General features: G+C 42.8%; 1 protein-coding gene across 5 annotated transcripts in view; it reads left to right on the forward strand.

The window, feature by feature from the left end:
* Positions 1 to 14,586, forward strand: part of STAT1 (signal transducer and activator of transcription 1) — a 1,428,390-nt gene that overhangs the window by 230,187 nt on the left and 1,183,617 nt on the right. The window lies entirely within an intron of this gene.

A 14,586-nucleotide genomic window follows, 5' to 3' on the forward strand; every position in this document is an offset into this window, starting at 1 on the left:
AACCCCAAAACATCAAGGATCCTCCGCCATGTTTGACTGTAGGGGCGTGTTCTTTTCTTTGAATGCCTCTTTTTTTCTCCTGTAAACTCTGATGGTGTCTTTGCCCAAAAAGCTCTGCTTTTGTCTCATCTGACCAGAGAACATTCTTCCAAAACGTTTTAGGCTTTTTCAGGTAAATTTTGGCAAACTCCAGCCTGGCTTTTTTATGTCTCGGGGTAAGAAGTGGGGTCTTCCTGGGTCTCCTACCATACAGTCCCTTTTCATTCAGATGCCGATAGATAGTATGGGTTGACACTGTTGTACCCTCGGACTGCAGGGCAGCTTGAACTTGTTTGGATGTTAGTCGAGGTTCTTTATCCAACATCCGCACAATCTTGGGTTGAAATCTCTTGTAAATTTTTCTTTTCCGTCCACATCTAGGGAGGTTAGCCACAGTGCCATGGGCTTTAAACTTCTTGATGACACTGCGCACGGTAGACACAGGAACATTCAGGTCTTTGGAGATGGACTTGTAGCCTTGAGATTGCTTATGCTTCCTCACAATTTGGTTTCTCAAGTCCTCAGACAGTTCTTTGGTCTTCTTTCTTTTCTCCATGCTCAATGTGGTACACACAAGGACACAGGACAGAGGTTGAGTCAACTTTAATCCATGTCAACTGGCTGCAAGTGTGATTTAGTTATTGCCAACACCTGTTAAGTGCCACGGGTAAGTTCTAGGTGCTGTTAATTACACAAATTAGAGAAGCATCACATGATTTTTCCAACAGTGCCAATATTTTTGTCCACCCCCTTATTTTATGTTTGGTGTGGAATTATATCCAATGTGGCTTTAGGACAATTCTTTTTGTGTTTTTTTTTATTTAAGACAAATTAACTGAAAATAATACCAAATAATTTGTGTTTGCAATCATTTTCAGGAAGAAAATGAGTATTATCTGACAGAATTGCAGGAGTGTCAATACTTTTGGCCATGACTGTATGTGTGTATTCTAAATTATAAGATAAATAAAGGAACCTAAGGAAGGGGGCCAGAAATAATGAAACAAGTACAATGTATAGTGCCTTGTGAAAGTATTCGGCCCCCTTGAACTTTTCAACCTTTTCCCACATATCATGCTTCAAACATAGATACCAAATGTAATTTTTTGTGAAGAATCAACAAGTGGAACACAATTGTGAAGTTGAACAAAATGTATTGGTTATTTAAAATTTTTGTGGGAATTCAAAAACTGAAAAGTGGGATGTGCAATATTATTTGGCCCCTTTAACTTAATACTTTGTTGCGCCATTTTTTGCTGCGCTTACAGCTGCAAGTCGCTTGGGGTATGTCTATCAGTTTTGTACATCGAGAGTCTGAAATTCTTGCCCATTCATCCTTGGCAAACAGCTCGAGCTCAGTGAGGTTTGATGGAGATCGTTTGTGAACCGCAGTTTTCAGCGCTCTCCACAGATTCTCAATTGGATTGAGGTCTGGACTTTGACTTGGCCATTCTAACCCCTGGATACATTTATTTGTGAACCATTCCATTGTAGATTTTGCTTTATGTTTGGGATCATTGTCTTGTTGGAAGACAAATCTCCGTCCCAGTCTCAGGTCTTTTGCAGACTCCAACAGGTTTTCTTCAAGAATGGTCCTGTATTTGGCTCCATCCATCTTCCCATCAATTTTAACCATCTTCCCTGTCCCTGCTGAAGAAAAGCAGTCCCAAACTATGATGCTGCCACCACCATGTTTGGCAGTGGGGATAGTATGTTCAGGGTGATGATCTGTGTTGCCTTTACGCCAAACATATCGTTTGGCATTGTTGCCAAAAGGTTCGATTTTGGTTTCATCTGACCAGAGCACCTTCTTCCACATGTTTGGTGTGTCTCCCAGGTGGCTTGTTGCAAACTTTAAACTACACTTTTTATGGATATCTTTGAGAAATGGCTTTCTTCTTGCCATTCTTCCATAAAGGCCAGATTTGTGCAGTGTATGACTGATTGTTGTCCTACGGACAGATTGTCCCACCTCAGCTGTAGAGCTCTGCAGTTCATCCAGAGTGATCATGGGCCTCTTGGCTGCATCTCTGATTAGTCTTCTCCTTGTTTGAGATGAAAGTTTAGAGGGATGGCCGGGTCTTGGTAGATTTGCAGTGGTATGATACTCCTTCCATTTCAATATAATCGTGTGCACAGTGCTCCATGGGATGTTTAAAGTTTTGAAAATCTTTTTATATCCAAATCTGGCTTTAAACTTCTCCACAACAGTATCACGGACCTGCCTGTTGTGTTTCTTGGTCTTCATGATGCTCTTTGTGCTTCAAACAGAACCCTAAGACTATCACAGAGCAGGTGGGTTTATACGGAAACTTGACTACACACAGGTGGATTATATTTTTCATCATTAGGCATTTAGGACAACATTGGATCATTCATAGATCAACAATGAACTTCTGGAGCGAGTTTGCTGCACTGAAAGTAAAGAGGCCGAATAATATTGCATGCTCCACTTTTCAGTTGTTGAATTTCCACAAAAATTTTAAATAACCAATAAATTTCGTTCAACTTCACAATTGTGTTCCACTTGTTGATTCTTCACCAAAAATTTACATTTGGTATCTTTATGTTTGAAGCATGATATATGGGAAAAGATTGAAAAGTTCAAGGGGGCCGAATACTTTCGCAAGGCACTTGTTAAAATATGCTTATTTCGCACATTTATTTAATCGGGACTATTCACCAGGTGCTTACTCTTAAAGAAAAATGTCATGATATCCTCATGAAAAATAGAGTGGTTTATTGAATTGTCCACAGGAAAACCAAATTGCAGCAAAACATAAAAATAGATGAAATAGTTACGAACAGATTGTCCTTGTGTAAATATCAGCGCTTGTCTTGTTACTCATCTTTCCCAAAGTCCTGAATGGTAAAACCGTCTGTCTGTGTGAAGTCTGAAATCATCATGGCTACCGGCTATTCCTTCCTTGTGTCTTGTCTGATGTCCATGGAAAATGATGGTAATGGCAGGAGGTCAGGGCCGGCGTCAGCACCCGGCGCACCTGTGCAAATGCCGGGGTCCTGGGAAGAGAGGGGGGCCCACTCACCTGTCATAGATATAGCTGGGAGAGCAGAGCAGGAGAACATGCTCTCTCCGCCCACAAAGTCACTGCTGGCTGCGTTCTCTTAACCCCTATGTGCCAGCTCTGACACAAGCATCTTCTCACTCAGTCAGTGCAGCCAGGCAGGCACACATAGGGGTTAAGAGAAGGCAGCCAGTGTGACATTGTTTGTGGGCGGAGAGAGCACATTCTCTGCTCTGATCTCCGCCCCTGGCTGGCTGCAGTGCTGAGCTGAACTTATCAGGCAGATTCCGGAGCTCCTACCAGTACCTGAGTGAGTACTATGGTATCCAGCAGTGGTTGCAGATGGACTTGTGGCTCAGTCTGCTGCTGTCTGTCTCCGCTGCCTAAAAATGTGGGTGATGTCTGGAGGACAGCTGGTGGGGTGCAGCCTGCAACCTGCAGCCACCCAGCTCTCCCAGAATACATGCATGCTGCACCAAACCTGCACCAGTGGGGTAGGAAGAAGCTTAACCCCTTCCCATCTGTATGAAGGTTATTGCTAAACCTTAAAGATAACAATCCGACCCGCATACATAAATGGGGTTAACCAGATGCCAGGAGGAAGGGGAGCTGCTGCCATGGATAAAACTGAGCTGTGGGCTGTACGTTGGGGCCCCGTGGCCCCAGGCTGGTGACTGGAGGGACTCTGCCCAGTGCTGGCATGTGGGTGATTTCTGCTCCGGAGTCTCAGCTTCTCTCCTCCAGGTCACACTGTGCAGTCACAGCAACATTGGTTGTGTCTGTCCAGGTCCCAGCAGCTGCCACTGCTCCCACCAAGGACATGGCATCACTTAACCCTTCCCCTGCAGCCACCGGCTACAAATCCACATTATTCCTTGATTAAATCAGGTTCCAACCCAATAGAAGAGCAGAAATTTCCTGCTGCCATTAGGGTCTGGGAGGGGGTGACATTGGCTGCCCTGCTACTCTGAAGTGGGGGGTGACAAGTGTAACATGGGGTAACGATGAAGGAGAAATGCACAGGATAATAGTGAGCGCGACAGAGGGCAGTGTATGGTATGCAGCAGTCAGGGGGTGGGCTGCAGGATCCCCCCATACTGTACATGACTGCTTGGGACAGGGAGGCGTTTAATGAGCTTCTAATGACGGGGCACTAATTTGGTCATTAGGGTTTGTGGAAAGGATTCAGCATCAGGTCCCTCATTAATGCCCGAGCCGCCTGTTACTTTGTAGCACAGATCTGTTAGGGCCGCAAAACCAAACAACGTTGTTTATGTAGAAAAGTCTTTGTTTCATAGAAAAACTCAAAACAGAAAAGATTTTCTGATACAACAACGCCCTGCTCACGACACTGCACAGCACCTCTCCTGTATATATACACTGCACAGCATCTCTCCCCCTGTATATATACACTGCACAGTACCGCTCCTCCTGTATATACACACTGCACAGTACCACTCCTCCTGTATATATACACTGCACAGCACCTCTCCCCCTGTATATATACACTGCACAGCACCTTTCCTCCTGTATATATACACTGCACAGCACCTCTCCTGTATATATACACTGCACAGCACCTTTCCTCCTGTATATATACACTGCACAGCACCTCTCCCCCTGTATATATACACTGCACAGCACCTTTCCTCCTGTATATATACACTGCACAGCACCTCTCCTGTATATATACACTGCACAGCACCTTTCCTCCTGTATATATACACTGCACAGTACCACTCCTCCTGTCCTGTATATATACACTGCAGAATTTCCAATAGCTGTCACTCATGTAAGAAGTGAAATCTGGCATTGTACTATACATTTCTCTGCCGTATCTGTGCATCATAAATCGGGGTATGTGTTAAAGGGGGGGGCCCACTGAGACTCTTTCGCCCTGGGCCCTCGAAAACCTGGAGCCGGCCCTGCAGGAGGTGACAGGTCCCACGTGACAAAAAGCCCCCCACCCTCCTAAGAGACGTTATTTATATGTCCCACAGACCACGTGTTCCCTTTATATATGGTGTTAACTTATACTCTGAGCTACATATATAGAAATAGCTTTTGTAATGTCAGCAAGAAGCAATGTGCTTAGTACAGAATTGAAAATAAGAATAATTCAATTAATATTTAACATTTCCCCCTTTTGAGGGTGACAGGCATTGATTGGAACCCTCAAATTAAACATGTTAATAAGATCTTCTTTTCTTCCTCTTTGGCAAAATAATTTAATAAATAATAATATCAATAATAATAATATTGTTATACGTACTCAATAATATAATGATATGTAAATTCATGTTATGGTAAGCCGTGACTAATATTCTTTTAAAACAATCTTTATTATAATTCTTTTGAAATAGATGATAGCATGTAGATTTTGTAGAGACTGTGTGTCATGTGTCAATCAAAGTCCATAAATTCAAATGTTGATAAGAACACAAAGTTCATAGATGAAATGTAGCTTTAATATCTGTGCAGTGTCACCTTTAAAGACCTGGACTTACATTGGCTCACCTTGGAAATTATCTGGAATCTTTCCATATCATCCGCATTGGTCTTGGAACAGGTGTGACGTCTTTGGTCAGCACAGCAAAGGTTACATTGACTCTTCCTTGCTAAACATAGCACCATAACCAGTCCTTAGTGCACAGGACACATGTCAGGGTTGTAGCGTCCTGACAATTACCTGATTGTTCACCAGCTTTCATGGAAGTCATAGGTGATAGGAAACCACTGGAACGTGATAAAAACGTAATAACACAGTTCATCTTAGTCAGTTTAGATACTGTACTCATAGTTGTCAGTGATGGATGCTGTAGTTGTGAGTGGTGACATGAATTGTATTTGACACAGTCTATTATTATTCAGAAATCATAGCATTGTTACCTTGTGGAACATCTGGATAACTGCTTTTTCTTCTTGCAACTTTTAGGAATTAATTGAATTTAGAAATATGAAAAGTCTTTATTAATGTAACTTCAGTATCTTGATTGAAGTCTTCATTCCCTATTCTATTCCAAATCTGGTAATTTACCTCACTTATAATATCACAGCGTACCATAGCAATCAATACTATTAATATAATTATTATCAAAATATTAATATGGCTTCTTGTTTGAAAAAATAAAATAATAATAAATGATAATACATTATTAACCATATTCTTCATGTGATTGGACATTTTTATGTCATAGGGGTAAGTTCTTTTTTTGAACCCATAGATGTCAGTGTGTCTTTTACTGAAACTTTATTAATAATTTATATTTATTAGACCAATAATATGTAAGTATGTATAGCCATGAACCAAAATAAGAATATATATGAATAAATGTATGAATGAAAGAATTGTTGTATTTATCTCAGAATTGAAACACTTCTCTTATATTATATTTAATAAAGCAGTATTCTTGTAGACATTACTTTATGAAATATTGATTTTTTTTTTCTCTTGAGATAAAAATAAGAATAATTAAATTAATAATTAATATTTAACAGCACTGTAACTCTCAATAGGAGATTTCATACTACCTGTTCAGACCTAGAGAGTCTGAAGCGTATGGATTCAAAAGGCCTCATGTTCTTTTAGTTTTTTAAGTAGTTATTAGCCCACTCATGTAGCTAGTAATGCTGTTAGTATATAGTTACTTACTGTAGCTCTATCGAAGGAGTTAACTATCTAGGCAATGTAGTCAGTTTATTGGTAATTCCTATACTGTTGTTAACAACTGGTCTTAATTATCATAAGTGAGCCTAACCATACTGACAGGATATGGCTAGCTACACTGTCACTGGGTGCACTTATATCAATATAGCACTCTCTCTTACACGATTCAATACTCTTATGTACTCAGATAGGGGCCAGTAAATAAGATGCAGGTCAGGTACCAAAAATTAGGAGCTCCCCAATCTTAAGGTTATGTGGCCACGTTGCAGTTTGAAGCAGAATTTTCTGCTTCAAATCTGAACACCCTTCGTAGGAAAAACGCGTGCGGATATAGACACATTTTATACGCGTTTTTGACACGTAATTGACTCATTTTGCATGCATTTTTCATGCGCTTTTCAAGCGTTTTTCTAATGTATGTCTACGGGTGCGGAATTGCCGCAATTCTGCAAAAATAATGAACATGCTGCGTTTTTTACCGCGATGTGTTTCCGCTGCGGAAAAAAATGCAGCATGGGCACATCAATTGCGGAATGCATTAGAAATTAATGGGATGCTGTTTGTAAGGGTTTTTGTAAGCATTTCCACAGCGGAAAATCGCGGCAAAAACGCTTAATAATATAATAATTTTATTTATATAGCGCCAACATATTCCGCAGCACTTTACAAATTATAGAGGGGACTTGTACAGACAATAGACATTACAGCATAACAGAAATCACAGTTCAAAATAGATACCAAGAGGAGTGAGGGCCCTGCTCGCAAGCTTACAAACTATGAGGAAAAGGGGAGACACGAGAGGTGGGCAGGTTAAAAAAGCAACGTGGGCACATAGCCTATGGATATCTGCCCACCTGGAGGTCCCAGGTGGGAGATGTTAATGCCATATTTTTAATTACAATTTTAGCTTTCTAAAATATTAGCGCACATACAACTTTATCCATTTGTCCTTTATTCTTAGCTGATGCGCAGATCACAGAGCAATGGAAGGAAATATGTTGTATTCGCCACTGCGCCACAATGTGGAAAATTTGTCTCCCACAACTATGGGACCTTCAACTGTCTAAAAAAAAAAAAAAAACACATTCATATCTGGTATCTAGCTTCATCCAGGCTGCCTGTGTTGCTTTGAAGAAAGGAAAACATATATATATATATATATTTTTTTATAAATTCTTTATTTAAGGTAAAGGCTGGAAACGTTACATGCATTTTATGTTAGAGTAAGTAAATCGTAACTGTTTTGATAATGACAATAAGGGAATCCAGACTAACAACATTGGAGAATGGTAGGAAAGGAAAGGGTAAAAAGAAAAAAGGGAGGGGGGTGGGAAGGAAGGGTTAAGAGAGGTGAGGATGGTCTGAGGGGTAATAGTTAGAGGGGGGGAAATAGGAAAAAGGAGGGGGGAACAGTAAACATAACAGTTCAAGTACATGTGAATATAGCACTCGAAAACAAACAGTACGGTAGCATAAATTCTCAAAATAGTAAGGACATGAGAGTAGCAATATTAGGAAGCATCGGATCGAAACATTCTCCATGGGAGCCAGTTCGAAACAAAACGGTCATGGGCATGCGCTTCCCAACTTGATAGTTCCTCCAGTCTATAAATGTGGTCAATTTTGTTAAACCATTCACCTAGCGTTGGGGGGGACTCACTCTTCCAGTGAGTGGTTATTAAGTGTTTTGCAGCACTGAGCATTAAGGGGAGAAGACCATGTCTGGAGGGTTTGAAGTTATTTGTCGGGCACGAGAGAATGGCCTCAACAGCTAGCAGGTTAGTTTTAATTAGTTTTAGCTTTTTAAGCGTTGAGTTTACTCCCTCCCAGAAATCTTTGATCATAGAACATTCCCAAAATATGTGTGCATGGTTCCCCTGGGCGACCCGGCACCGCCAGCACAAGTCAGAGTCCGACAGGCCCAAGTGTTGGAGCTTGACCGGTGTCAAATGCCATCTGGTTAGTATCTTATATGCGTTTTCCTGCAGCAGGATGCATCGAGAGAAACCCCGGGCAAACTTCAACATCTTTGAGATCTGATCATCTGAAAAAGCAAAATTAAGTTCAGATTCCAAGGAGTAAACAAAGGATGGTTTCAAGGGTTGAGGGGGAGTAATAAGTCGGGAGTACGAGCGAGATATAACTTTGTATCTAGCTGAGCCCGTTTTAAGCATGAGGTCTAGCTATGACCAATTGGACCTATGTGGGAACCGCTCTCTGAATTGCGTAAGAATACGTTTAGTATGGTGTTCTTGCAAAAAATTTTTTGGAGACTTCATAGCGTTACTAGGCCAGATATCGTTTTTAAGAATTTTACCCTCAAAAAAGCTAGTAAGAGAATCCCTAGGGAGTTTTGACCATAAATTATATGAGTCCTTGAAATCAGGGTTAACTAGATAGGGAATGACTGCAATAAGAGTTAAGGATGATGGGAATGAATCTGGTGGAAGTTCGTTCAAAACAGCTCGTCTAATATGTAGGGTAGCTAAAGTTATATCATAGGAAAACATATTTAACCCCTTCATGACCCAGCCTATTTTGACCTTAAAGACCTTGCCGTTTTTTGCAATTCTGACCAGTGTCCCTTTATGAGGTAATAACTCAGGAACGCTTCAATGGATCCTAGCGGTTCTGAGATTGTTTTTTCGTGACATATTGGGCTTCATGTTAGTGGTAAATTTAGGTCAATAAATTCTGCGTTTATTTGTGATAAAAACGGAAATTTGGCGAAAATTTTGAAAATTTCGCAATTTTCACATTTTGAATTTTTATTCTGTTAAACCAGAGAGGTATGTGACACAAAATAGTTAATAAATAACATTTCCCACACGTCTACTTTACATCAGCACAATTTTGGAAACAAAATTTTTTTTTGCTAGGAAGTTATAAGGGTTAAAATTTGACCAGCGATTTCTCATTTTTACAACGAAATTTACAAAACCATTTTTTTTAGGGACCACCTCACATTTGAAGTCAGTTTGAGGGGTCTATATGGCTGAAAATACCCAAAAGTGACACCATTCTAAAAACTGCACCCCTCAAGGTACTCAAAACCACATTCCAGAAGTTTATTAACCCTTCAGGTGCTTCACAGCAGCAGAAGCAACATGGAAGGAAAAAATGAACATTTAACTTTTTAGTCACAAAAATTATCTTTTAGCAACAATTTTTGTATTTTCCCAATGGTAAAAGGAGAAACTGAACCACGAAAGTTGTTGTCCAATTTGTCCTGAGTACGCTGATACCTCATATGTGGGGGTAAACCACTGTTTGGGCGCACGGCAGGGCTTGGAAGGGAAGGAGCGCCATTTGACTTTTTGAATGAAAAATTGGCTGCACTCTTTAGCGGACACCATGTCAAGTTTGGAGAGCCCCCGTGTGCCTAAAAATTGGAGCTCCCCCACAAGTGACCCCATTTTGGAAACTAGACGCCCCAAGGAACTTATCTAGATGCATAGTGAGCCCTTTAAACCCCTAGCTGCTTCACAAATTGATCCGTAAAAATGAAAAAGTACTATTTTTTCACAAAAAAAATTCTTTTAGCCTCAATTTTTTCATTTTCACATGGACAACAGGATAAAATGGATCCTAAAATTTGTTTGGCAATTTCTCCTGAGCACACCGATACCTCACATGTGGGGGTAAACCACTGTTTGGGCACATGGTAAGGCTCGGAAGGGAAGGAGCGCCATTTGACTTTTTGAATGAAAAATTATCTCCATCGTTAGCGGACACCATGTCGCGTTTGGAGAGACCCTGTGTGCTTAAACATTGGAGCTCCCCCACAAGTGACCCCATTTTGGAAACTTGACCCCCCAAGGAACTTATCTAGATGCCTAGTGAGCACTTTAAACCCTCAGGTGCTTCACAAATTGATCTGTAAAAATGAAAAAGTGCTTTTTTTTTCACAAAAAATTTCTTTTCGCCTCAATTTTTTCATTTTCACATGGGCAATAGGATAAAATGGATCCTAAAATTTGTTGAGCAATTTCTCCCGAGTACGCCGATACCTCATATGTGGGGGTAAACTACTGTTTGGGCACACGGCAGGGCTCGGAAGGGAAGGCGCGCCTTTTGACTTTTTGAATGGAAAATTAGCTCCATTTGTTAGCGGACACCATGTCGCATTTGGAGAGCCCCTGTGTGCCTATGCAATGGAGCTCCCCCACAAGTGACCCCATTTTGGAAACTAGACCCCCCAAGGAACTTATCTAGATGCATACTGAGCACTTTAAACCCCCAGGTGCTTCACAGAAGTTTATAATGCAGGGCCATGAAAATAAAAAATAATTTTTCTTTTCTCAAAAATGATTTTTTAGCCTGGAATTTCCTATTTTGCCAATGGTAATAGGAGAAATTGGACCACAAATGTTGTTGTCCAGTTTGTCCTGAGTATGCTGATACCCCATATGTGGGGGTAAACCACTGTTTGGGCGCACGGGAGGGCTCAGAAGGGAAGGCATGCCATTTGGCTTTTTAAATGGAAAATTAGCTCCAATCATTAGCGGACACCATGTCGCGTTTGGAGAGCCCCTGTGTGCCTAAACATTAGAGATCCCCCACAAATGACCCCATTTTGGAAACTAGACCCCCAAAGGAACTAATCTAGATGTGTGGTGAGCACTTTGAACCCTCAAGTGCTTCACAGAAGTTTATAACGCAGAGCCATGAAAATAAAAAAAAAAAATTCTTTTCTCAAAAATGATTTTTTAGCCTGCAATTTTTTATTTTCCCAAGGGTAACAGGAGAAATTTGACCCCAAAAGTTGTTGTCCAGTTTCTCCTGAGTACGCTGATACCCAATATGTGGGGGTAAACCACTGTTTAGGCACATGCTGGGGCTCGGAAGTGAAGAAGTGACGTTTTGAAATGCAGACTTTGATGGAATGCTCTTCGGGCGTGACGTTGCGTTTGCAGAGCCCCTGATGTGGCTAAACAGTAGAAACCCCCCACAAGTGACCCCATTTTGGAAACTAGACCCCGAAAGGAACTTATCTAGATGTGAGGTGAGCACTTTGAACCCCCAAGTGCTTCACAGAAGTTCATAACACAGAGCAGTGAAAATAATAAATACGTTTTCTTTCCTCAAAAATAATTTTTTAGCCCAGAATTTTTTATTTTCCCAAGGGTTACAGGAGAAATTGGACCCTAAAAGTTGTTGTCCAGTTTCTCCTGAGTACGCTGATACCCCATGTGTGGGGGTAAACCACTGTTTGGGCACACGTCGGGGCTCAGAAGGGAAGTAGTGACTTTTGAAATGCAGACTTTGATGGAATGGTCTGCGGACGTCATGTTGCGTTTGCAGAGCCCCTGGTGTGCCTAAACAGTAGAAACCCCCCACAAGTGACCCCATTTTGGAAACTAGACCCCCCAAGGAACTTATCTAGATATGTGGTGAGCACTTTGAACCCCCAAGTGCTTCACAGACGTTTACAACGCAGAGCCGTGAAAATAAAAAATCATTTTTCTTTCCTCAAAAATAATGTTTTAGCAAGCAATTTTTTATTTTCTCAAGGGTAACAGTAGAAATTGGACCCCAGTAATTGTTGCGCAGTTTGTCCTGAGTATGCTGGTACCCCATATGTGGGGGTAAACCACTGTTTGGGCACACGTCGGGGCTCGGAAGTGAGGGAGCACCATTTGACTTTTTGAATACAAGATTGGCTGGAATCAATGGTGGCGCCATGTTGCGTTTGGAGACCCCCTGATGTGCCTAAACAGTGGAAACCCCTCAATTCTAACTCCAACACACCCCTAAACCTTATCCCAACTGTAGCCGTAACCCTAATCACAACCCTAACCCCAACACACCCGTAACCCCAACACACCCCTAACCCTAACCACAACCCTAATTCCAACCCAACCCTAACCCTAAGGCTATGTGCCAACATTGCGGATTCGTATGAGATATTTCCGCACCATTTTTGAAAAATCCGCGGGTAAAAGGCACTGTGTTTTACCTGCGGATTTACCGCGGATTTCCAGTGTTTTTTGTCCGTATTTCACCTGCGGATTCCTATTGAGGAACAGGTGTAAAACGCTGCGGAATCCGCACAAAGAATTGACATGCTACGGAAAATACAACGCAGCGTTCCCGCGCGGTATTTTCCGCACCATGGGCACAGCGGATTTGGTTTTCCATATGTTTACAAGGTACTGTAAACCTGATGGAACACTGCTGCGGATCCGCAGCCAAATCCGCACCGTGTGCACATAGCCTAATTCTAAAGGTATGTGCACACGCTGCGGAAAACGCTGCGGATCCGCAGCAGTTTCCCATGAGTTTACAGTTCAATGCAAACCTACGGGAAACAAAAATCGCTTCTTTCTGCGGATTCCGCAGCGGTTTTACAACTGCTCAAATAGAAAATCGCTGTTGTAAAACCGCATTGAAATGCGCAGAAAAAACATGGTAAATCCGCCATAAATCCGCAGCGGTTTAGCACTGCGGATTTATCAAATCCGCAGAGGACCAGAATACGTGTGCACATACCGAAACCCTAACCCTACCCCTAACCCTAGCCCTAGCCCTAACCCTAACCCTAGCCCTACCCCTACCCCTAACCCTACCCCTAACCCTAACCCTACCCCTAACCCTACCCCTAACCCTAACCCTAGTTCTTACCCCAACCTTAGTGGAAAAAAAAAAAAAAAATTTTATTGTCCCTACCTATGGGGGTGACAAAGGGGGGTCATTTACTTTTTTTTTTAATTTTGATCTCTGAGATAGGTTATATCCCAGTGATCAAAATTCACTCTGGAACGAATCTGCCGGCCGGCAGATTCGGCGGGCGCACTGCACATGCGCCCGCCATTTTTGAAGATGGCGGCGCCCAGGCAGAAGACGGACGGGACCCCGGCTGGATCGGTAAGTATGATGGGGTGGGGGGGGACCACGGGGGGGGGGGGGGGGGGGGGGGCGTCGGAGCACGGGGGGGTGGATCGGAACACGGGGGGGTGGATTGGAGCACGGAGTGGGGGATCGCTGTGCGGGCGGGTGGATCGGAGCACAGGGGGGGGGGATCGCTGTGCGGGGGGTGGGGGATCGCTGTGCGGGGGGGGGGGATCGCTGTGCGGGGGGGGATCGGAGTGCGGGGGGGGGTTTGATTGGAGCACGGGGGGTGTGATTGGAGCACGGGGGGAGCGGAGCACAGGACCGAGGGGAGCGGACCACAGATCGGGGGGCTGGGGGGGCGATCGGAGGGGTGGGGTGGGTGCACATTAGTATTTCCAGCCATGGCCGATGATATTGCAGCATCGGCCATGGCTGGATTGTAATATTTCACCATTTTTTTAGGTGAAATATTACAAATCGCTCTGATTGGCAGTTTCACTTTCAACAGCCAATCAGAGCGATCGTAGCCACGAGGGGGTGAAGCCCCCCCTGGGCTAATCTACCACTTCCCCTGTCCCTGCAGATCGGGTGAAATGGGAGTTAACCCTTTCACCCGATCTGCAGGGACGCGATCATTCCATGACGCATATGCTGCGTCATGGGTCGGAATGGCACCGACTTTCATGACGCAGCGTATGCGTCAAAGGTCGGGAAGGGGTTAAACAGGAGACACAAGTATCACCACACAGCCTGTTGCTTCCTGCTCTGCATAAGGTGTCCTACGTCAATTACCTGTTCACAGATTGGGGCCATAGAACAAAAGTGGTCAAAATGGAGTTTTGGCTCTCTTTTTCATTTACAGTGAGTGTTAGCTCTTTTTCCGTTTACAATTTATAATGCAGCCACGCATCTGTGCTCAATATGAGGGTGTTATGTCCCCTCTGAAGATATGGCTTATTTTACCATTACACTTATGACAGTACATATTACCATTTAGTCACTATATATTTGGATTCACTA

The sequence above is a fragment of the Ranitomeya imitator genome, chromosome 7, assembly GCF_032444005.1.
Source record: "Ranitomeya imitator isolate aRanImi1 chromosome 7, aRanImi1.pri, whole genome shotgun sequence".
NCBI classification, from domain to species: domain Eukaryota; kingdom Metazoa; phylum Chordata; class Amphibia; order Anura; family Dendrobatidae; genus Ranitomeya; species Ranitomeya imitator.